Source organism: Stigmatopora argus, chromosome 2 (genome assembly GCF_051989625.1).
Source record: "Stigmatopora argus isolate UIUO_Sarg chromosome 2, RoL_Sarg_1.0, whole genome shotgun sequence".
Lineage (NCBI taxonomy): Eukaryota > Metazoa > Chordata > Actinopteri > Syngnathiformes > Syngnathidae > Stigmatopora > Stigmatopora argus.
In genome coordinates this window covers 452,580-478,631 of record NC_135388.1, presented here as the reverse complement: position 1 = coordinate 478,631, position 26,052 = coordinate 452,580, and the positions used below count along the sequence as shown (strand labels likewise).

Sequence of the window (26,052 nt, the reverse complement as noted above, 5' to 3'; positions counted from 1 at the left end):
ACACCTCGGATGACATCGCTTCATTGTTGTCGACAAAACACCTGCCGCCCGCCACCGCCGCCACCGCCGACTCCCATTCCGCACGGACGCCGTTCTCGCTGACGGTCGTAGACGTCCGTGGCGGACGTTGAGTTGTCGCCGTCGCCATAGATTTACAGTAGTCGTATTGTCGGTCTTCGGTCGTCGATCCGAGCTACTTTGTTTGTATGGTTTTAAGATGACTTGGAAACCATTGACGCTGATGAACGTTTAGTTTATTTTGATCGTTCTGTAAACAAAACAAACACTGTAAACTGCACCCATCACATTTTACAGAAAAGTCTTTTTTGTTATTGTTCGAACTGCCCATTTAATCGAAATCAAGTGTAAAAATTTTAAAATATTAAATATACTCTACATTAAAGTTGTGTAAAAAAATATTGTGCGATATATAGCAATCTTGGACGCCACTCCAGGTCCATTCCTTCCATTTTGTTAAAGTAACCATCGGATTCAGGTAAAAAAAAAGTAAAAAATGTAAAAATATATATATATATTACAAATAATCTACATTAAAGTTGTTTAAAAAAATATTGTGCGATATATAGCAATCTTACTACTAAAATTTGCCTAGAAATGATCTTTACGTGTGTTGCACTACCACTATCGTCCACTAGTTGGAGAACGCATTTTGTTAAAGTAACCATCTGATTCACGTCAAAAAATAAATAAAATGTAAAAAAAATATTAAATATAATCTGTGTCAAAGTTGTTTTAAAAAATATTGTGCGATATATAGCAATCTTACGTTGCAACTTTATTGCATTGATCCAAAATTTGCCTAGAAATGATCTTTACGTGTTGCACTACCACTAGCGTCCACTAGTTGGAGCACGCAGCCGGCAAACAGCCAATCCCTCCTAGCTAGGAACAATTTAGCGTACAATTAGCCTAGCATGCATGTCTGATAGACGTTTAGCTTATTTGTTCACTGTAAAATGCAGCCATCACATTTTACCAGAAAAGTCTTTTTTTGTTGTTGATATCTAAACCGCACTGGGCCACAAGTACCCACACGCTATTATGGTATACTATATTTAAACTCAAAGGCGTGTGGCTAATTTGCTGGTAAAAATTCCCAAACAAGTGTCAGGGGAGAAAAGTAGCGTCCCAAAACGACGCTAGCTCGCGGACGTTTTAATCTCGTGGCGATTGGCGGCGAGATAGCTAGCGTCTGTCGTCTCCTCGGAAGGGAACAGCGGGGATGAAGATCCGAAAAGGAGGGGGAGGAGCTTACAGAAAAGTGGTGTCCAAGTAGAAGAAGAAGTATGATTGTCCAAGAAGTATTAGTTCTCTTTTTAATTTTAGCACGGCTGCAGCCAGGCATTGAAATGAATGAACGCTTTCCATCCAGCTAATAGTAATCCATAATCCTGAGCACGCGCGTGCCAAACACAATGTGCTGGCCCAGATTAACGTTAATGCCTCCCCTTCTCAATTTATTGAAATGTTGGAATGAAGACTTTTTTTTTTATGCCGCTTTTGGAAGCCGCCGTGCCAGGAAGAAAAAGAAAAGGGCCTCCCGGATGAGGACACGTTGATGGATATGTTCGTCGGAAGGAAATCGGAGATGAAAACGTAGGATTGTGCCGAAATTGAGGACTTTGTGAGGATTCGCAGGGACACTTTTTGCTATGTACAATGTAGGCGACTGCGCAGGGTGCAATCTATTTGTGGGTGCACAAGAGCCCGAATTTTTTCACCCCCAATTTTTGGTATTTAGGCTATTATCCCTCGTTTGTACGTCAATTTAGTGGTGTAGGGTTTTCTCTGGGGGCGTTGCCTTAATACAGTATTTAGATTGTTTCAACAGTATTCTGAGAGCTGGTTTCAACAGTATTTAGACAGTATTTTAGATCGTTTCAACAGTATTTAGACAGTTAGACAGTATTTAGATCGTTTCAACAGTATTTGGAGAGCTGGTGTCAACAGTATTTAGACAGTATTTAGATCGTTTCAGCAGTATTTAGACAGTTACAGTATTTAGATCGTTTCAACAGTATTCTGAGAGCTGGATTCAACAGTATTTAGACAGTATTTTAGATCGTTTCAACAGTATTTAGACAGTTAGACAGTATTTAGATCGTTTCAGCAGTATTTATACAGTATTTAGATCGTTTCAACAGTATTTAGATCGTTTCAACAGTATTCTGAGAGCTGGTTTCAACAGTATTTAGACAGTAGATCATTTCAACAGTATTTAAACAGTTAGACAGTATTTAGATCGTTTCAACAGTATTTGGAGAGCTGGTTTCAACAGTATTTAGACAGTATTTAGATCGTTTCAACAGTATTTAGACAGTATTTATATCGTTTCAGCAGTATTTAGACAGTTACAGTATTTAGATCGTTTCAACAGTATTCTGAGAGCTGGATTCAACAGTATTTAGACAGTATTTTAGATCGTTTCAACAGTATTTAGACAGTTAGACAGTATTTAGATCGTTTCAGCAGTATTTATACAGTATTTAGATCGTTTCAACAGTATTTAGATCGTTTCAACAGTATTCTGAGAGCTGGTTTCAACAGTATTTAGACAGTAGATCATTTCAACAGTATTTAGACAGTTAGACAGTATTTAGATCGTTTCAGCAGTATTCGGAGAGCTGGTTTCAACAGTATTTAGACAGTATTTAGATCGTTTCAACCTCCGTTGGGCCAAACATTCGTTCGGCCGAATGAACGTTCGGCAAAACGTCCATTCGGCGACCTGTCCGTCTGTCAAACATCCGTCGGCGAAACGTCTTTCGGCGAATCATCCGAGTACCCTTTTTAATGCACCCAAAACGGGACGACTCATCTTTCCGTCCGGCAGCCAATAAATTCAACCCGTTAAAATATGATACGCTTTCAATGAATATACTGTAATAAAAGCGCTACACAATGGGTATATAAGGCCACATATGCCATTAAATAGCGGCGTTTGTGCTATTTTTAGGGTGACATTTAAGACTTGCTTTGACTATACGGAGGGAGAAAAAAAAACAGGGTTTCTGACAGGAAGTTGGATGAGGACACGACCAAATAAGGGCAAATGGCTCCCTCCCGCCTGGTGTCATTTTCAAAGATGATTTTAATTCTCACACACACACACACACACACACACATACACACACAGGCAAAGTGTCAGGAAGCGCGAGACGGAAAAGTGGAATAATTAAAGTCGCCGTTTCATTTGCGGAAACACTTCAAATGAATTCCCGTAATGATCCCGAAACCTTGAAAAGGAAAAATCCAATCAAACAATATCGTCCGGGTCTCATTTTCCTCCGTCCGACCCCCCCCCGAAAGCCCCCCCTCACGCGGGGGCGCCGGCCCCCCCACGTCCTCGTGATGGCGTACGTACGTGCGCGTGCGTTCAATTACGCGGCGGCGCTGTAAATGCTGCAAAGGGAGGTCAATTGTCACGCAAAATGCCCACTAGCTCGGAGTACAAAAAGGGGGGCCGCCTTTTTCCCCCCCTTGTCGCCTTTTTTATTATATTTTATTTACCATCGTGCACGGAACACCAGGAGAGGCGAATGAAAAGACCACCCGAGGATTAAACCGTGGTTTTTGCGCCTCATCCGAGACCCGCTAAACGAAGTGATGATGTTGTAGTAAGGTTTTCCGTTAATCACGGGACATCACGAGACGCCTGTAAGGCAAAATTCAGGGCTTACATTTGTGTGATTAGCCACAACAAAGTCAGAAGACGCCTTTAAGGCAAAATTCAGGGCTTGAATTTGTGTAGGTAGCCACAACAAAGTCAGAAGACGCCTTTAAGGCAAGATTCAGGGCTTAAATGTGGAGAAATGATTGATCACACATTATTTTTGTGATTAATTTACAAATAGGCTCTATTTACTGTTGCTGTTACTTTAGATCAAGGGTGTCAGACTCGGGTTGGTTCGCGGGCCGCTTTAACGTCAACTTGATTTCATGTGGGCCTGACCATTTTAGATATATTTAGATTTTTTAAATATGGATTAAAAGAACTGGATTAAAAGACCGGAATATTCCGTTTTTAATTTTAGCTTTTTTTAAATATATCTTTGGATTTTACAAAATGATGTTTTAACAAAAAAAAAAAAAAACTTAACAAACTTAAATCAATAATTGTAATTTTTTAATCCATTTTTTCTGTGTTTTAAGTTCAAAATCAATTTGTCAAATCTAAAAATATATATAAAAAAAGCGAAAATAAACATTGTTTTAGATCTATAAAAAATGGAATATTCAGGGCTTTTAATCCAGTTCTATTAATCCATTTATAAAAAAAATATCTAAATATTATATCTAAAATGGTCCGGCCCACGTGAAACAGAGTTGCGTTTTTAAAAATGATGAATCCATGATCAAAATAGTGACTCATGACTGTGCTCGGCGTCCAATCCATTAGAAGTAGGAGGGACGACTGCAAACGAACGTTCATCCACTCGAGACGTAGGATCGATTGGACGCCACGCCGACATCTCTCCATCCAACCCAAGGGTTAACGACGATCGATTGTCAGGGAACGCTCGCTCGCCCCTTTTTATTTGATTGGCGAGAATAAACCAATCGGCTGCGGGTAATTTCTCCGTCTCTCTCCGGCTCAATTCAAAACACACCCCGGGCCGAGGAGGCCATTGTCTAGAGTTCCCACCCGTACCTTTGACCACTGGGGGGCGGGCGGGTAATCAGGCGTGAGTATGTGCGCGGCGGGTTAAGGGGGTGCATTAGCGCACGAGTGGATGAGCAGCCGCAATGCTCAAGTGACCTCTGGCTGCGGCGGCGCTCGTTGTGGAGTCTGCGGTCGGAGCTCAGTGACCGTGATGCCTTCAAGAGCGATGCCTTCAGGAGCGCGTGTTAAATGGACTGATTGACACCGCGCGCTAATCCGCTCGGCGGGACGCCGCCCGCCGAAAAAAATCAGCCACTCGACCGGACGGACGCTTTTCCTCGCCGAAACCACGGACGATTCCGGCCGATGCGCGGGGGGGGGAGTCTTTGTTTGTTTGTCACCGTCCCTAAAAAAAGATTTATTTAAGGGACAATACATATTAATGAACATATGCAAGATTATAGCCAAAGGCTAATTTCCATCTGTAGTCCCTTTTGTGCAGGCGGATCATATTACGGGAGTTAAACTGTTTTGATCTACCGTAGAAACATGGCGGAAGGTCATTTGGGGTCAAGACCGACGCGACGGAATTTCCTTTTAAAGCGCCTGCATGTAATTACGCAGTGGTGGGTTGTCAGGGCCTTCAAGGCCTTCTCTGTTGGCCTAAGAAATATCTAAGTCATATATTATAGTTTGTCCATCAATACTTATTGAATAATTCCAAGTTGTCTATTAGCTTCCTTTCATTGCCTTTCCCCCCTGTTTGCACTGCTTCCAAATGTGTGTTTTCATATTGAAGCATTTAACCAATCATATTCAGCCATTATTTGTTGCCAGGGTCAGAAATCTGCCTCAAGGCCTTCACAATCACTTCTGCAGGCTCTGCTGCATTAAACAAGTGTCTATAAGACTGTTGCTTTAACCAATCAGAATTCAATTTGGTGACACCAAGGCCTTCTCGCAGGTGTAGGGATACGTCATTGCTTTGTCGCAGGTAGTGATTAGCCAGAGCTACCAAACTGTATTTGGAGCGAGCTGCACAAGCAAATATATTGTTGTGTTGATTTAAAGCCATTTTCAAGACGGACTATGCCGGAAATACGACAGAATAGGCTGGACTTTCAGCATTAGCTTGGTTGGCGATAGAAAAGAAGGAAGAAAGAAAGGAGGATGGATATTGTGTACAGTTAAAAAGGATTTTTGGTGAGTCAAATATGGCTATATTCCGAAATGATATTTCAATTGTGGGCCCGGTTCTGATATCTGAAAAGCTCCAGTGTTTATATTTAATCACTAAATGCTGCTAGGAAGTGGATTTTACCCATTGAAGGCGCTACGAGTAAATGCACGGACCGCCACTGTAATTACGACAATATTTTGGGGGGTTTTACTCAAGCCGTATTGTTGCGGAGTGCAATTTAAGTCTCTGTTTTCTAGCCGGTCCTCCCCAAAATCCTCGATAAACTCCCAATTAAACCTTATTTTCTTTTAGGGCCATGGACAACGATAGGCACACTGACAATTTGTCTTCCGGTGGACTCTTAAAAAATGCGTTTGGCCCACAAATGTTGTCCGTGTGTGTGTCCCTGTTTTTTTCTTCAACTCCACTTTCACTTGACATTGAATGCTTTTTTCCCCCCGCCGCATTACGTTCGCGCACCTGTGCCGCTTAATGGAGTGTGTGAGTGTGTGTGAGTGTGTGTGTTTTTGGGGCAGGTGTGGGACATTAGTTATGGGGGTGTTCCTTGGACAAGAGCAGCGCATGCATCGCTCTCACCGTGCTAATAACACACTTTGACATGGACACGCCAACGCACACGCGCACCTTCGCGTTGGGGGAAAGTCAGTTAAGGCGGGGCCGGAATGTTGGCTTTTTTTTTTTTTCATTTTCTGAACCACTTTATCCTCATTAGGGTCACGGGCGATTTAGCAATTTCAAGCAAAGTAAACAAAAAAGGCCGGTTAGGGTGGTACACGGTCTTTTGGTCTCCGATCTTTTGGTCGAACTTGTTAAGACCCTGACTGAACTGACGTCGCTTCTTAAAGGGACAGCGCATGTACATACAAACTCTTCTACACTCACACGTCGGCTCAGTGAAACTGCTCATGGCCATTGTTGGCTTTTATTCATGCCTAGACCGTCTTGTTTTAACTTGTTTTGGTCGCCAGACTTTTGGTTGTCGGTCTTTTGGTTGTCGGTCTTTTGGTTGTCGGTCTTTTGGTTGTCGGTCTTTTGGTTGTCGGTCTTTTGGTTGTCGGTCTTTTGGTTGTCGGTCTTTTGGTTGTCGGTCTTTTGGTTGTCGGTCTTTTGGTTGTCGGTCTTTTGGTTGTCGGTCTTTTGGTTGTCGGTCTTTTGGTTGTCGGTCTTTTGGTTGTCGGTCTTTTGGTTGTCGGTCTTTTGGTTGTCGGTCTTTTGGTCGCCTGTTGTCGCGGTCGGGGCGACTAAAAGACCGCGACCATAAGACCAGCGACCATAAGACCAGCGACCAAAAGACCGGCGACCAAAAGACGGCGACCAATCGACCGAACACGGGTTAGGGTTAGGCTTGTTTTGGATCCCATCTCATTGGACTTGGGCAGCTGATTTTAATGCAATTTACCTAAAAAACAAAACAAAACCAACTCAATAACTGCACGTCCTTTGTTATTCGATTAAGGCAGTTTTTGGTCAAAAAATTGGATAGAAATAATATTTCCTTTTATATGTTCAATTCACTTCAGTTCATTGTTTTGGTGGGGCAAATGGAAAAACAAATCTACGGGCAGTAATCTTCAGGCAGTGTTTGTGTTATACATATTTCCTATGTTACACATTTTCCGATAAAACGATGGGGGGGTGGGGGGGACAACAATCTTAACCCTGGCCACCGCAGTAATAATACTAAATGATGAACCAGATGATCCAAGATGGCGGCGTGCACGGTTGCAGTGGCTCTTTTTTTTTAAATTTTTTTGGACTATGGCATCTCGCGTTAGCAGAGTTTGGCACCCATGATCATTTGGAAGGATACGCCGTGAAAAAGGGAGCAGCGAAGGCAGCCGAACTGCCCGTTTAATCGAATTGGTCACAGAGAGACAACACCTGCGCGCCCGAGGCACTCGTTTATTTTGTCGGCCATTCCTTCCATTTTGTTAAAGTAACAGTCGGGTTCAGGTGAAAAAAAATTGTAAAAATGTAAAAAAATAAATAAAATAATAAATATAATCTGTGTTAAAGTTGTTTAAAAAAATATTGTGCGATATATAGCAATGTTACGTTGCATATTTATTGTATTGATTCAAAATTTGCCTGGAAATTATCTTTACATGTGTTGCACTACCGCTAGCGTCCACTAGCTGGAGTAAAAATGTAAATAAATAAATATAATCTCTATTAAAGTTGTTTAAAAAAATATTGCGCGATATACAGCAATCTTACGTTGCACATTTATTGTATTGATTCAAAATTTGCTTGGAAATGATCTTTACGCGTGTTGCATTACCACTAGCGTCCACTAGTTGGAGCACTTAGCCGACAAACAACCAATCCCTCCTAGCTAGGAACAATTTAGCATACAATTAGCCTAGCATGCTTGTCTGTGGGATGTGAGAGGAAACCGGAGTACCCGGAGAAAACCTACGCAAGCCCAAAGTCCAAAAATGTGCCCGACTTGACCTCGTTCTTCGGAGGTCGTGGAGGTCGCGTTCGCCGGCGGCGGCGGAGCACGCGGGCCTTTCACGTGGCACGGCACGCCACCACGTTGAAGCGCGGCTGCATTTCACATGCTAATGCGCCACTAAAGTGATTAATAATTAAACAATTATGGTCATGAGTCAATAAGTTGCGCGCACGGTCGTCATTAGTCAATGGCGGCGGGCGCGTAAACAAAGATTTGACATTACCAATTCAAATGCGCAGAAACAGGAAGGAAGAAAAGTGGAGCACGCTCTTGCTTTCCGCTTTCAAGTCAACATTCGCCACCTTTTTAAATGCAAATGTTAAAGTCACGGCGGCCAAAATATCGATACGTAAGTCGTCCTTGGATTTTATTTGTCGTTTTTTGCCATCCATCTCAGTTATTCAAGTCAAATTTTGGAGAAATGGCACCCGTCGCTCTGAATTGACGGATAGATTCGTCAGTATTGCCGATCCGTCTTTTGCCGTGGATAGTTTCTCGCGTATACGCCGTATTTGTCGCAAAAAATGATGACTGAATCGGGGGTGTGGCTTATATGCGCACAAATTAGACTCGACATGCACGATTGTAAGGCAATTTTCAGGATGCGGCTTATATGCGAGAAAATATGGGGCATTTTTGCGATCGATGGCTATAAAAGAACATGAAAATACTTTTTTGGGTAAAATTAAACTTAAAAATACAGTTTATTCGTAAAATGTGTGGGGAAAAACATGGAAATTGGTGAAAAATGCGGAAAAATTAACTAGTGGAGGAATTAATATGTAATGTCCCTTTACGAACCTCAAACTAAAAAAAAATCTGACAAAAAAATAATGTAAAAAATCTGAAAAAAATAATGCAAAAAATTGGAAAAAATAATAATAATGGAAAAAAATCGGGAAAATAATAATAATAATGCGAAAAAATCGGAAAATAATAATAATAATGCCCAAAAATCGGAAAATAATAATAATAATAATGCAAAAAATCGGGACAAAAATAATAATAATGCCAAAAAAATCGGAAAAAAATAATAATTATAATGCAAAAAAAACAGAAACAAAATAATAATAATGCAAAAAAATTGGAAAATTATAATAATAATGCAAAAAAATTGGAAAATAATAATAATAATGCAAAAAAATCGGAAAAAATAATACTAATAATGCAAAAAAATCTGAAACTGTGATACCTACCCAAAAATATTTTTTTGGGTTAAATTTTGTCTTTTTTTTTTTAGCCAAAACTATTTTTTTTACCAAAAAGAAAATAATAGGCTGGATTGTAAAAATATTTTGCGCGTTTATAAAATGAATAGCGCTTTTCATGTAAAAAAAAATAGAACAAAAAAAACTTTATGACCCGACTCATAACTTTAATGTCAAAATTAACCCTAACAATAAGTTAACTTTTGTCAAAAGCCTCAACATTTCAAACCACCTTACCTCGGTGACGCTCTGGAAAAGTGAATGAACCCCCCCCCCCCTAAAAAAATCCAACCTCAAATATGATATTAAGCCTCCCTACGCCGCCCGGGCGGGTATTTGTTCATCCCAAGGAGCCATGTCAGTCGTTTTGCGTGACACGGGGACGGTAATTATAACGTCCTGTCATCTCGTCACGGAGGCTCCCGCGGCGAGCCAGAAAGATGGAGGATTAAAAAATAAAGCGCAAACAAAAGAATGATAAGAAAGAAGCGCTGGAACACGGAGAAACAGATTGACGAATGATAAATTAGCAGGAGTCGGCCTTGTTTACGGCGTTCATTTTCGCGCCTGCACCTGCTCATATCCCGCTGGCCTGGAGCGCTACCACCAAACACACACACACACACACTTAGACATACACACACACACACTTATACACACACTTACACACCACCACCCACTGCTATTCCACCATTTCTCTCCGCTACTCGCGCTTCTTTCGCTTCCCTAATGCATAAATAGTGCCATCAGTAGTTGTACAATTAAGTCATACTAAATGTAAGATAAGATCATTTGTTATTGATTGCCCCGTCGGGGAAATCCAGGTGTTGCCTGCCTACACTCGCAAGTATTAAAACAAGTATATTTGTGAGACCGATCTCGTTCCTGATTGGCGTGCCTTCGTTTGTCACAGTTTTTGATTTTGAGTGTGTGTAACGTTGGTTAGATTGTTTGTTTGGATGGCTTATTGTTTTGCAGCCTGTCTTTGCATTTCTTCATCGTTTTTATGATTTACATTGTTTTTGCGGACGTAGATGCGGCATGTCATGCTATTTTATTAGTATAGGGTATTAGTGTGAGTGTGAATGGTCGTTTGTGCTCTGTGATTGGCTGGCTACCATGGTGTCCCCTGCCTGGTGCTCCAGCACCCCTCTAACGCTGGTGAAAAAATCCTAGTTACAAAAAACTAAATTACGAAAAATCCAAATTATGAAAAATCCAAATTATGAAAAATCCAAGTTACGAATAATCCAAGTTACCAAAAAATCCAAGTTACATAAAAATCAAATTTACGAAAAATCCAAATTATGAAAAATCCAAATTACAAAAAAATCCAAATTATGAAAAATTCAAGTTATGAAAAATCCAAATTACGAAAAATGCATGTTACGAAAAATCCAAGTTACACAAAATCCAAATTACAAAAAATCCAAATTACGAAAAAATCCAAGTTACGAAAAAATCCAAGTTACGGAAAAATCCAAGTGACGAAAAATCCAAGTGACGAAAAATCCAAGTGACGAAAAATCCAAGTGACGAAAAATCCAAGTGACGAAAAATCCAAGTGACGAAAAATCCAAGTTACGAAACCACTCCCCGGAACCAATTATTTTTTTAAATTGAGCTAGCACTTGACTTAAAATACAAGTGTAATAATTTGCCGCAGCCACATGTAATCTGCTCCACATTTTTTACCACGTTGGATCAAATGATTTGCCCCGATTTGAGGCAGTAAATCCTCTTAAAATGTTCTCATTTATTATTTGCAGTGTCGTAGTGTGATCATTTTGCCGTTCCTTTTTTTTTACCAGCCATCCTCGTGCCTTCTCAGCCTTCCTTCTCTCTCCTTCTCATTTCCACTCGAAATCCTCCAGGGGCCACAATCTCGCCCGCCCGCGTTTGGGCCGCCATAAAAAAAAAAGCTCATTTGAATATTAATTTCAATCAAGGAAGGCATTGGACAATGGTAAACGTGCTCTGAGGGCGCCGCCAGTCAATATGTGCCAAGACGCCGTGTGTGTATCTGTGTGTGTGCACGTGTGTGTGTGTGTGTGTGGTGGAGATGGGGGGGATTTTACCAAGGGAGGGGGGGGTCCTGTACTGTACAAGTGTTTACACAAGCAATGATAAGAATATAGAGACAGCGCGCCTTGTTAATAAGCACTAATCACTGGCGCTCATTTCATCTGGTTGCTATGGTAAACAAGCGACACTTGAGCCTCAAGTACACGTACGCAAACATCCGCACACACTACACACTTTGCCATATTAGCCACACGGCTAAACATAGCTTCCCAACGGCTACGTAGCGACGTTCATGGTTGCAAATTCAACTTTGGTCATATTCGGCGAATCATTTGGTCATTGATTAGTGTCCAATAGTTCATCATTTGTCAGTGTTCCGTGTTTTTTTTAGTAGTTTAACTCATTCACTACCAACTCAGGTTACAGGGTATGTGCTGTGGTTGTTAGGAAAGAAGGGAATTTCATTTTGGAAATACCTGTTGACGGCAAAGATGACGTTCAGTTCGGTTTCAATCGGATAAGATTGTTTGCTGGAAATCAGTTGATGTTAATGGTTAAGCCACGGGTGTCAAAGTGGCGGCACGGGGGCCAAATCTGGCCCGCCGCATCATTTTGTGCTGTCCGAGAAAGTAAATGATGAGTGCCGACTTTCTGTTTTAGGATCAAATTCAAATGAAGAGTATAGATGTATATTACATTTCCTGATTTTCCCCCTTTTAAATCAATAATTGTGATTTTTAAATCCATTTTGTCTGTTTTTTTGGTTCAAAAATCATTTTGTAAAATATAAAAAAATATAAAAAAAGCTAAAATAAACATTGTTTTAGATCTATAAAAAACGGAATATTCAGGGCTTTTAATCCAGTTCATTTAATCCATTTATAAAAAAAAATATCTAAATATTATATCTAAAATGGTCCGGCCCAACATGAAATCGAATCTGACACCCTTGGGTTAAGCTGTGGGAGGTCACAGAAAATTTAGAAAACAAAAACAATAAATACAAACTTTTTGTCAAATTTATGCTAGTGGGAAAACATTGTAATCTTTTTTTTTGGCTAAAACCGTACATTTTTAACCAAAGCGCAAAGATTGTATTCTAATATATTATATTATTAACATTGTAGGACTACATGCATTTTTTAAAAATGAGAAAAATAGATATATCAAGTCCCCAATCATTTTAGGGTCACATTTTGGCTCTTGGTAGACCAGAAATGAGCAGTTTATAGTCCGTAAAATACAGTAGTAGTCAAGAGACCGCTAGCATTTAGTTATTTTGCCGTTAGCTTCACGGTAGATCCCAAAAACAAAGCGTCAGTAGATTAAATGACGAAATGTCGTCAGTGTCGGGAATGGATAATAGCTAATAGTCATTAGCGTTAGCACACGCATGAAGAAATCAAATAATTGTGAAGAAGGTTGCCAGCGGTGATGTTTTGACTTGACACCGCCGAGACTCGTTCCACACTGCGAGCTGACACGTGGAGGGGAAAAGTCAATAAAAAGACATTTGCGCGCTCATTTGCATATTGATAGAAGTCAATATTGCGTTGACGCCACATGACCCGGAAGGCGGCCGGCGTCCACAAATAAAAGCAACCAAAAAAAAAAAAGGCACGCCGTGATTGAGGTTAGCATTAGCGCTGAAGGACACAAAGAGCGCTACGGCCGCTATATATAAAATATGTAAATGTGACAGTCACACGCCAGGATGGAAGATGACAGCTGAATTATAGCTGCCGCCACGCAATCCATCAGGCTTTTTTTTGTTTTTTACCGCCGCCGCCGCCGCCGCCGCCGCGTCTTTAAGAGGCGACAAAGGCCTTTAATCACACTCTCAAGGTTGTCGGCGTTAGCATTGTATTCCTTTAATAGTTTCCCCGCCGCCGTTAATGACACGTTCCCATGTAAATACCGACGCGCTCCCTCGCGTCAACCGTTAAAAAACTTTATAAGAATCCAGTCAATGCGTAGCGACTCGGCTTTTTCAATCGGCGGCGGTGGCGGCGGCGGCGGCGGCTAAACTTCCTGATTGCCAAAGTTGCTCATTCCATTGTTAGCTTAAATGTCATTAAACTTCATTTTTATGAAAGGCTTATTATGCTCACAAGGGGCGCAGGGGTGCTGGAGCCCGGCCTTGGAGAGTTTGGGCACGAGGCGGGGGAATTAGCGGCTAGCCAATCGCAGGGCAAGAGGAGACTAACGACAACCAATCACAGCTCTGGGTGATTTAGAGTGCCAAGGGAAGTCGCTGAGTGTATAACGTTGACATTAATCAAATCATATTTTAAAAATTTGCGGAGGAAAAAAGACTTTTGTCTCAATGCTAATACATTGATTAGAATTTTGCCCCTGCCAACATGGCCGCCTTGAGGCCAACATGGCTCAAGGGGAGCCATGTTGGTAGGGGCGGTAAAAGCTCTTTTCATGCTGCATATGTTAATTTATGTGAGCGCGAATACTTGTTTGTCTCATTCTGCCTTGTGATTGGCTGTCAACCCATTCAAGCTAGCCCCGCCTACATCCCAAAGTTCGCTAGGATTGGCTCCGGCACCCCCTTGAGTATAACCGGAACAGAAAACAAAAATTAATCTAAAAGACAACTGCATTTCGCGGAAATTTGATCAAATCCAAACACTGAAAACAAAAATAACATCTAAAAAAATCAATTTTATTGGGCTTCCCTTTAATAATTTCCCTCTTTTTCCACACCGACACCCAAAAATCTGAAAAAAAAAACATGTACCTTTTTTGGCAAAAAAATCTAACATCTTTGTATCCATCCATCCATGATAGTATGTAGTATGTAGGTATTAAATAAGTCGTCCTATCCTTATTTTTGAGGCCCGTTATCCATTTCCTGTTTTGAATGCCACATTGATATGTAAATACGAGCACGCGTACGCCGGCCCCTCCCCCCTCCCTTCTTTCCTCACGTCGGCCATCAAAACATTTTAAGGTCCAATGACTTCGCCGCCTTGCGCACACATACATCGACGCACACAAAAACACACACACACACTTCCCCCTTTTTACGGGTGCTGATGCAATAAAAAGCAATTGATTAATGGAGACTTTAAGGAAGTGATGCGAGGCGCCGATACAAATAAGTCACGCGCACAAGAGCGAGCCAGCCTTCGCCATTCATTCATCAGCGGCCATTTAAAGAAAATGAAAGTGCGGATTTTCAAGCACGTCGCGGTTGGAGTTGACGTCGCCGCCGTCCGATCGCTTCATCCAAACCTCGTGAGGAATTTTTAAATACGGGAGAAAAATTGTCAGTCTCCAAGATGACGCTAATTCATACGCCGCTCTCGTGTAATCATCTGCGGAATAACCACTTGCCGTTTTTGACAAAAATGAACGAGCCGCCATTGAACTCATCGTCCAATCATGATTTGAATTGATCCATTTGAACGCTTTGATTGTCGGTATAATGCGATTTAAAGCTCCACCACAAAGTGCACAAAAACAACAACACCAAACAAACAAATAAATAAGTAATAAATAAGCAATAAATAATAACAAACAAACAAATAATCGGCTTTCCAATTGCCGGTCGCCCCACACAAAATGGCCGCCAACGACGCGTAGCGCCTTAAAAAGTAGCACTTGTCGCCATTCCCAAGATGATAGGATTGGATTGGATAACTTTATTCATCCCGTATTCAGTAAATTTCATTGTGACAGTAGCAAGAGGGTGATTAGACAGAACAACAAAGCAAAAGCACAAAGTACAAAGCAAATCAAAGTCAATGGGATCATTAAGAATCACCAAATCAAAACATTACGACAGAAAAGCAGCAAAAACACAAAGAACACAACAAAGTAAGTTGTAAAAACATTAAAGTAACAAGTATAAAGTACAAAGTACAGTAAAAAGAAATGTATTAAGAAATATTAAAATGTAATAAAAAGTTTGAAGGGCTGTAAAACACGAAAAACACAAGAGTAGACAGAGCTACTGCCACTGGCTCCCACGTGAACAGCGCCATCTTGGAAATGATGATAGATGTGGAAATATTTCTTTGAGCGTAGAGAGGAACGCCGTCGGCTGAAAATGAAAATAGAACTAATAAGACAGAAATAATATGCATGTCAATCAAAAAATTGGGCGTTCCCAATTGGTCGTACGGAAAGAACGGCTACCGTGTTAGCATCGAACAAAAGCTAAAGACTTGACTCTGACATTTAGCCACAAACATGGCTGCTTTTTGTGCTCCCCTCAACTTTGAAGTTGAAATCTTCCCGTCCGGTGGTCCCCGTGCGCCGGTAAAGCGGCCCGGCCCGGCGCGGATGGAACGCCGTCCAAACTCGGGCGGTGGCCCCGGGCCACATGGCTGGCCACGCCGCCTCTCTTATCGCCGCCGCCAGCCCGGTAAGCTCGGATTAGCATCTCCGCGTCGGGCCGGACTCGCCGCGATAGCACGGGACCGCGGCGGACGCAACCTTTACTTTTCCTCAAAGTTTCTCCGAGAGGAGAAACCCGGCGCCGCGGGGTGGTGGGGAGACGCCGCGCCTCCTTCCGAGGAGGCCGGTCGGTCGGGCGGGCGTTCGGGATCGGATCGTGTTGACGCGGCGGTTGCCAACGACACGGGCGACGGCGGCCAAGTGCACAAAAGAAGATCCACATTGGAAAATCCGGCTAATCCCCGATTGAAAGTTCACGCGTTGGCTGCGATCTCGCCGCTCTGGCGGGCCCCGCCCCCTTCCTCACCAAAAGGGCCGGTCCCGGGGGGTAAAAAAAAAAAAAAAGACGGCCGAGCGTGATTGGCGTTCAGGTGAGGCGGCGTCCGCGGCCCATCTTTCTCTCTCTCTCGCCGCCTCGCCGGGTTGTGGCGGGGGAGGGCGGGCGTTTGGGCGACGTTTTACAGGCACGAGCGGCGGTCGGCGGGCGGCGCAGATGGCGGGCCAGCTTGCCTTCTGGGGAAGAGCTCCTCGGCGGCTTAAAGTTCAGCTCCGTGCTCGCCGCCGTTCTCCCGCTCAAACTTTTGGCCGCAACTTTTCCCGCCTGGCGAGCGGTTATCAGCCGTGCAGCATGTGAGGAGGGGGGGAGGGAGGGAGGTAGGGAGGGATGGAAGGCTGTTAGAACAGCCGCAATCCCCCCCTCCCCACCTCCAAAGGGACGTCGGGATGAAATGCCCAACTGGCTTTGACGGCGACGGACCTTTGCTCCATCTTCGCCATCCGTATCGTTGATATCGGCGCGTCGACCGTTCGTTTCGTTTTTCTATTATTTCATGTCATGTCAATGTCGTGGGGTGCCGGAGCCCATCTCCGCCGGCTTTGGGCAAAAGGCGGACCGCCCCCTAAAGTCATTGCCACTTCGTCGTGGGGCTCAAAACCGTTGCCGTTGCGTTTGCGAGTGGGAATCGAACGTGTCAGGCCGAGTATATATATGTATGTATATATTTATATATATATATAACCAAAATGAAATAGTCCATATTCATTCATTTTCCAAGCCGTTTATCCTCACAAGAGTCGCAGGCCGCTTTAATATCAACACGATTTCAGGTGGGTCGGACCATTTTAGATATAATATTTAGATTTTTTTATTTTTATAAATGGATTAAAAGCCCTGAATATTCAGTTTTTTATAGATCTAAAACAATGTTTATTTTAGCTTTTTTAAATATATTTTTTGATTTTACAAAATGATTTTTGAACTAAAAACACAGAAAAAATGGATTAAAAAATGACTATTGATTTCAAAGGGAAAAAATCAGGAAATTGAATATACATCTCTACTCTTCATTTGAATTTGATCCTAAAACAGAAAGTCGCCACTCATCATTTACTTTCCCGGGCCACACACAATGATGCGGCGGGCCAGATTTGGCCCCCGTGCCGCCACTTTGACACATGTGACCTAAAGGGAAATGTGGAGGGCTAAATTAGCTTAGCATGCCTGGTTTTGGGATGTGGAAGGAAACTGGCATACCCACTGGGAGAACCCGTAAACTCCACATAAGAAAGTCGGAACTCACTGGTGTGATTTGTACCTTTTGTCTCAGAGCTGCGAGCCGCACGCGGAAACCACTCCTCCACCGTGCCAACCATGATAAAAAATACGCCAAAATACTCTCGAAAAGGGGCTCAAATCAACAGGAAGTGACCCACAAGCGCCCCAAAAATGAACTTTTTGTCCTCCACTGGAAACAATACGGAAATCTGGTTAGCCTTAGGCCCTTGACGGCGCTAGATGACCAATCTTTTTTAACTAGGGGTCATTCACACCGGTTTTAAGTTCATATTTTTGGGGACTTTGGCGTTTTCACCCTTAAAAAGTTTATGTTGCAAATACGCCATCCCAACGGGCAAACCAGCGATGAGAAGGCGGTGAGATTTGCGCCCGCTTGAGTGGAGTATCATTTTCAGTATCATTGGTGGTTGGAGTGCGATGGCGTTGGAGACCACTCCACTTTTGTTGGCGTCTCTCCTCTCTCCTCCACTTCTTTGAAAAGTCCCAGGCAATTATTCCCACTTACAATGTTCAGGTGGAACGTCGGGCGGCGCCGGTCGACCCCGGCCGCGGCCGAGTGGGTGCCAACGAGGCGGCGCTAATGGCCACTTGAACCCGGACGGGTGACCGCTCTCTTTTACGTTTCCTGCCGTTCCATTCTTTTTCGATCCGGTTTTGCCTTTTTTGCACGTGCCCCGCCCGTCGCTGGCTGGCGACCAATCCATCGTTTGTCCGCTAGATCTTTTATTCCAAGGATACGTGACTTTGAATAGACGGGCGACCAGTCGAAAGGACTTTTTGAATCGTTGATCTGTCGGAGTCGATATTTTAGTTACTGTGGGTGTTGGATTTTTTTAAATTATTTTTTAAAAATGGATATTGATTGAATATCAATATAAATATCCTTTTCTGAAACGTTGTTATATAAATATGTCATTTCAGATGATTACGTAATGTGCTGCTTTTATTGAAGACGACAGAAATCAAACAATATTTACTTTATTGTTTTCTACATATAATCTTTTAAAAATGTAATCGGACAATACTGATTTTAATCAAAATTTATGTTTTAAAAGAAAAATAGTTTTGATTTTCATTTTTTGGTATTTTACATTACATGTTTAAACACTGTATACCAATTTAATTTTTAATTTAATTAATTAAAAAGTCTCCCACAAAACTTTCGCTGCCATCCCTCTGACATTAAAATGGGTCGCTTATACGTAAAATTTAATTATAAACTACATATAGACATGTGAAAATCTTAAAAATGAATACAAACAAAAAAGAAATAAAACACGGACAATTAATTTATAAAAGATAAAGAAAAACAAAGCATTTACCGATATAATATTTTTTTGTTTTCCTAAAAATACATAATTTTTAAACCCCTTTAGTTTTAAAATGTATCATTTGATTGACTTTTATTATTATTTTAAAATGCATCATTTTATTGAATTTGATTATTATTTTAAAATGTATCATTTTATTGAATTTGATTATTATTTTAAAATGTATCATTTAATGAAATTGATTATTATTTTAAAATGAATAATTTTATTGAATTTTATTATTTTAAAATGTATCATTTAATGAATTTGATTATTTTAAAATGAATAATTTTATTGAATTTGATTATTTTAAAATGAATAATTTTATTGAATTTTATTATTATTTTAAAATCTATCATTTTATTGAATTTTATTATTATTTTAAAATGTATCATTTTATTGAATTTTATTATTATTTTAAAATCTATCATTTTATTGAATTTTATTATTATTTTAAAATGCATCATTTAATGAATTTTATTATTATTTTAAAATGTATCATCTAATGAATTTGATTATTATTTTAAAATGAATAATTTTATAGAATTTTATTATTATTTTAAAATGTATCATTTTATTGAATTTTATTTTATTTTCGTAATTTATAATTTTCCCATTTAACTGAATTTTTCAACCACATTTTCTGCTTTCTTCATATCGGGCACTCGTATATTTTTTAAATACCAACTCACGCATTAACGCTTTGTTGATCTCGGCAAATGTTTTTAAGAAGGATTTGTTTCCCGAGGCTCACTTTTGGGGAAAAATAATTGCGAATCACCGTCTTAAAAAGTAAATTAACGGCGTTTTGGCCAATGGAAAAGAGGAAGCGAGCTTTGTCATTGCGGCGGCGAGGCGAGAATTAACCGCCACTCACCTTGACCTGCGCCTCACACTCTCAATTACGCATCAAATTCTAATTATATGGAGAGATTATAAGGTTTTTAAATATGATTGCAGCATTTAATACACTTTAAAAGTTGCACGCACGACCGCACGCCACGCGTGTGTGCGTGTTTTTCTTCTTCTTTTAAACGACGTTCCTAATTAAAGCTTAGGGAGGATTTGTCCTCGTGTCCTCCATCTCATTTTCATAAAACACGTGGCAAATGTTCATATGTTTGAACACGTGCCGTGGCTTTTCTTTATCGCCCGTCCGTCCGTCCGTCGCCTTTCGTCTTGGCGACGGCGGCGGACACGCGACCTCTCGGACGTTCGCCGTGGCTCGCGTAAATATACAAATATCATTTAGAAAAAGAAAATAAAACGAAAAAAGAGATATGGGAGGTAAATTCTTAATGAGTACTCACAGGCACATATTCTTTGTCCTCTAGCAAAGAGAAATTAATATTAGCGCATCATAGCGGACGGTCCTGAGCGTCGACCCAAGTTAATGCGCATGACAGCATTTTTTTCCCTGTTTAATATGCTTACTACTTAATTTATAGGATCTAGCACCCTCAAACTCTGGTCAGGATTAGCGGTTCAGAAAATGGATGAACAAATGAATGTATTCAAGATCATGTGGCTAGTAATGCTAGTTCAATGTAAAATATGCCTCTACTTACAAAAAATCCAAATTACGAAAAATCCAAGTTACGAAAAATCCAAGTTACGAAAAATCCAAGTTACGAAAAATCCAAGTTACGAAAAATCCAAGTTACGAAAAATCCAAATTACGAAAAAATCCAAATTACGAAAAATCCAAATTACGAAAAAATCCAAATTACGAAAAAATCCAAATTACGAAAAATCCAAATAACAAAAAAATCCAAATTACAAAAAAAAATCTGAATTACAAAAAAATATGAATTAAAAAAACTTGTATAGTTACGCGCCCCCTAGTCAATCGCGCCCCCTAGGCAGTCGCCCACATTGCCCATGACAAAAACCAGCCCCTGGCGGAAGGACGACAGGACGCCAGATGATTGGGCGTTCGCCGTCGTCAATGGCACGGATAGAGCGGAGGTTGAGGGAGCGGCGTTGGCACACGTCCTCCTGGCACACGGGGAGAAGATCACGGAAAGAGCCGTCCCCGGGTTTGGGCGGAATTACGGCCCCCGAGATCTCCTCCGAGCCGTGTTCCTCTCGCACCCGCGCAATTCCCAACGATGCTCGAGAGGGAGGGAAGGAGGCGGTGGCGTGCCGGCCTGCCAACGTGCGTCGGAAAGAGCATTTGCGGGGGGCGCCCGCTTCTTGGGCCGCGGTCAGATCAGCTTGGCACCGGGAGAGGCGGCAGCAAATTCAGCCAAAGCCATTTTCTTTTGTACGAGAGGCAGGAAAAGATGATAAAAAGATGAGGAATTAAATCTCAGTGTGTGTGTGTGTGTGTGTGTGTGTGTGGCTGTTGGTGGGCGTCCACATGGAGTTAGCAATCGAGTCCGGTTGAAGCTAGTTGCTAATCCGAAGCCCAAAACGCTGCTAGCATTTCAAACATTTTGAAGCGTTTAAAGCAAGGGTGGCAGACTCGGGTTGGTTTGCGGGCCGCTTTAACGTCAACTTGATTTTATGTGGGCCGGACTATTTTAGATATAATATTTAGATTTTTTTATATAAATGGATTAAAAGAACTGGATTAAAATCCCTGAATATTCCGTTTTTTTATAGATCTAAAACATTTATTTTAGCTTTTTTTATATATATATTTTTAGATTTTACTAAATGATTTTTGAACAAAAAACACAGAAAAAATGGATTAAAAAATTACAATTATTGATTTCAAAGGGGGAAAATCAGGAAATGTAATATACATCTATACCCTAGCTTGTTTAATGCAGCAGAGCCTGCAGAACTGATTGTGAAGGCGTTGAGGCAGATTTCTGACCCTGGCAACAAATAATGGCTGAATTGTGATTGGTTAAATGCTTCAATATGAAAACACATCTGGAAGCAGTGCAAACAGGGGGGAAAGGCAATGAAAGGAAGCTAACAGACAATTTGGAATTATTTAACAAGTATTGATGGACAAAATATAATATATGATTCAGATATTTCTTAGGCCAGTAGAGAAGGCCTTGAAGGCCCTGACGGACCGCCACTGGGTTCGGACCACCCTCCAAAATAGACAGCAATTGGCTGCCATTATTGGCGACCAATAATCGGAGGGAAATGTTTTTGGGGCAAAAAAACGGTGCTTCTTGGGTTGCTAGCAATTTGTTGATGAGTCGGTCTTACAATCAACGGCCATTTTCGTTGAAATGCGTGTATTTGATTGTTTTTTCGCCCTCCGTTTTGGTGGCGAAAAAGTTTTGAGTGACGAGCGATGCGGCACGCGAGGAGGCGCGCTCGCTCGCTCATTAATATTACAGCGACTCTTCTTTGACTTGATTTCCTTTCTCCGCCTGAGCGTCGACGGCAGGCGGCGCGAATTAAGGTGTGCAAATCACATTTTCGGCTTCAGTGTACAAAGAAGCGGCGAATTGTTTTAACCTTCCCTCCTCGGCTGCCTATGAATATGGGCGCGCATAAACGCATAAATATATGTATATGTACACGGGCCTTTTATCTGGATGAATTATTTCAGGACGTGACGTGCGCCGCCGATTGGTGCGCCCAAAAAGATTGAGTTCAATAATTCAGACGTGGATTCCTTGCGTGCCGCCGCCACCACCGCCGCCGCCATCTTGCCCATCAAAGGCAATCGCTGCAAATTTGCACAGATTTGGCTACTTTGCACACGTTTACACTTGTCATCTCACAATTCCATACTCCTACATATGCAGCATATGGGAGGTAAAATCTTAATTAGTACTCACAGGCACATATTCTTTGTCCTCTAGCAAAGAGAAAATAATATTAGCGCATTATAGCGGGCGGTCTTGAGCGTCTACCCAAGTTAATGTGCATGACAGCATTTTTTTCCCCATTTAATGTGCTTACTACTTAATTTATAGGCTCCAGCACCCCCAAACTCTGGTCAGGATTAGCGGTTCAGGAAATGGATGAACAAATGAATGTATTCAAGATCATGCGGCCAGTAATGCTAGTTCAATGTAAAATATGCCTCTACTTACGAAAAATCCAAGTTCCGAAAAATCCAAGTTCCGAAAAATCCAAGTTCCGAAAAATCCAAGTTCCGAAAAATCCAAGTTCCGAAAAATCCAAATTACGAGAAAATCCAAATTACGAGAAAATCCAAATTACGAGAAAATCAAGTTACGAGAAAATCAAGTTACGAGAAAATCAAGTTACGAGAAAATCAAGTTACGAGAAAATCAAGTTACGAAAAATCCAGGTTACGAAAAAAATCCAAATTGCGAAAAATCCAAGTTACCAAAAATCCAAATTTCGAAAAATTATTGATTTAAAAAGGGGAAAATAAGGAAATATAATATACATTTATATCTATCATTTTAATTTGATCCTAAAACAGAAAGTCGCCACTCATGTATTACTTTCTCGGGCCGCATAAAATGATGTGGCGGGCCACATTTGGCCCGCGGGCCGCCACTTTGACACCTGTGTCTTAAACCAATTCATTTTGCAAGTAGAGGCATCGCCTGCAATGGGACGGGCTAACTTATTTATTTTTTCTGCTTTAAACAACAACTCACAGGCACATATTCTTTATCCTCTAGCAAAAAAAAAAGATTTATATCCACACATCATAGCAGACAGCATTTTTTTTCCAATTTAAACAATGATTCTACTTACGAAAAATTCAAGTTACAAAACCAATGCATTTCTTAAGTAGAGGCACTCTCTTAAATTCTTATTTTTTCAGTTTTAAACAACAAAATGAATACAAACAGGCACCACCACAGTCCTCACAGGCACATATTCATTGTCCCCTATTAAAAAGAAAATAAATTTCGGGCATCATAGCGACCATTCCTGAGCGTCCGCCCAAGTTAACGCGTACGACAGCATTTTTTTTTTCTTTTCCCTGGATGGACTGGCGTGTAAAAAGGTGTTTAAAGGCGTTTATTTATGGCTGCCTTTAATTCAGTCTTTAGAGGAGAGTGTGTATATCAGCCCGCGTGGTCAGCGAGCGGCCCCGCCATGAAATATTCATGAACGATATGCACAATTTATGAAAGCTTATTACTGTAAAATTGCTGATACGCTGCTGGGACGCAGCTACAGGAAAACAATGATGCCTTTTTTTCTTTTTTTTCCCTTATGATGATGATGATGATGATGATGCGGAGGGAAAACTGTTAGGGGGTTCCTGCATATTTGAATGTTAATGTCCTAATGTGCCAGGTTATTATTATGTATGGAAAAAAGAGGCAGACTTGAAATGGAAAATGGCCAAGTTGAAAAGGGGTGCTTAAATGGCCTGTGGAATGAGATAGACACACGCCAAGGATCAATGACACCATTGATTGATGATTGGATTCTACTTTAAATGTGTCTTTTTGGGAGGCATTTGGATTACTGTATTTTCACGACTATATGGCGCATGGTATTTTTAGCCGCAGTGTCAGTAACGAGCGCTATTTCATTAATTTAAACACACAAAGGACGCACCGTTTTTTTTAGACGCATATATATTATATATTAATATCTAACCGCAATAGCGCTGGCTACCGGAAGCAGCCCCAGACTCTTTTTCCGGTTTATATAGTCCTTGCACGCTACACCCACATGCTAAAAACATGTTTTTAAAAAGGCAACGGAAGCAAAACTAAGTTCGGTTGTACTTTATTTAGACATTTTACAATGTACTCATGTCATCATCACCCACAGATCCATCAAGGAACAAGTAACAAATAATGGCTGAAATGCGATTGGTTAAATGCTTCAATATGAAAACACACATTTGGAAGCAGTGCAAACAGGGGGGAAAGGCAATGAAAGGAAGCTAACAGACAATTTGGAATTATTTCATAAGTATTGATGGACAAAATATAATATATAATTCAGATATTTCTTAGGCCAGCAGAGAAGGCCTTGAAGGCCCTGACGGCACACCACTGTATTTTCCATACACTTATCTTTCTTGTATTTTTACCCTCTCCTTAAAATGGACTTGTCAGCATGATGATTATTTTACGGGAAATATCCCAATTCCGTGAAATATATATATATATATATATATATATATATTTTAAACCTATTTCTTCTCATCCAATTCTGACTTTAATAACACGTTTGCATAATTGAATGGAAAGTTATTATTCATGGAGAAAAAGGGCGATGCCACATTTTAAGGAGATGGTTAAATGACCTGTATAAATATATAGGATATGTATTAATATCTCTAAACGTATATGTCTATGGCCGTACGCCAACTGGGTGTTTATGGGATGGAACTAATGGCGTCAGAGGTGGAATATTCTTCTTCTATTGGTTTTCTGGCCGGGAATTCTCCTTTCGTGCGGCGAGATGGCTCGCTGATGGGCTCGGGGTCAAAGGTTAAGAGCCGGTTATTTTTAAGAAGGACACGAATGGGGCGTGGACACTGATTGCCTGGCCCGCCGTCCTAATTAGCAATTAGCTTAGAAGACGGCGTTGGACGTGAGGGCCATTTAGCCGCTAATGCTCATCATTTAGGCCACCATGGAAGGAGAAGATGAAGATCACTTGGTGTCACATTGTTTCACCATAAAACGCACACTTACACAAGCGCACACACACACTGCAGTTTTTCTTTAACAAGGTTCTTCTTTTTGCTTTTTAGAAACGACTCCGTTTCCAGCAGAGAGCCGCAAGCTAACGAGCTTATGCTAAGGACGACGACGACGTTCATGGGGACGGTGGACTTCTGGTAGGAAATCATTCATTCATTCCTTTTCCTTTTCGCTTCGCTTGACGAGGGGTGCTGGAGCTCATCCCAGCCATCTATGCGCAGTAGGCAGTGGTTGCTTGACAGCCAATGGGAGCGGTAGGCAGTGGCGGTCCGTGCATTTTCTCGTAGCGCCTTCAACGGGTAAAATCCACTTCCTAGCAGCATTTAAAAAATATATTCTCGTGGGCCAAAATGAGTCCCCAGGCCGCAAGTTTGAGAGAGCAATATAAGCATATGAAAACAAAAAATATATGTCAGGCATTAAAAGTTGAAACTGACATTTTTTTGCCACATCTGAGCATCATTGTCAAGTTTGTACCTTTCCAGAAAATCAAGAAAAAATGGGGTTGGCATTTTGTGGCGTGTCACAAGCTTCGTTTGTTAGGAGAAGCGCCAGAAAAGCAGCAAAAAAAGCGGCAAAAGCACAAGTCATTATTTCTTCCTTCCTTCTTTTCCAAAAGCGGCCGCCAGTCAGCATACTTTTGTTTTGCTGCCTTTTTTCAC

The 26,052-nt window shown here is 41.2% G+C and overlaps 1 protein-coding gene across 1 annotated transcript in view; it reads left to right on the top strand.

Annotated features, from left to right (window-relative positions):
* Window positions 1-26,052, top strand: part of znf536 (zinc finger protein 536) — a 278,695-nt gene that overhangs the window by 52,868 nt on the left and 199,775 nt on the right. Inside the window, exon 2 of the mRNA XM_077620102.1 lies at window positions 25,441-25,527. The gene's annotated coding sequence lies outside the window, so the exon portion shown is untranslated. The remainder of the gene's footprint in view (window positions 1-25,440; window positions 25,528-26,052) is intronic.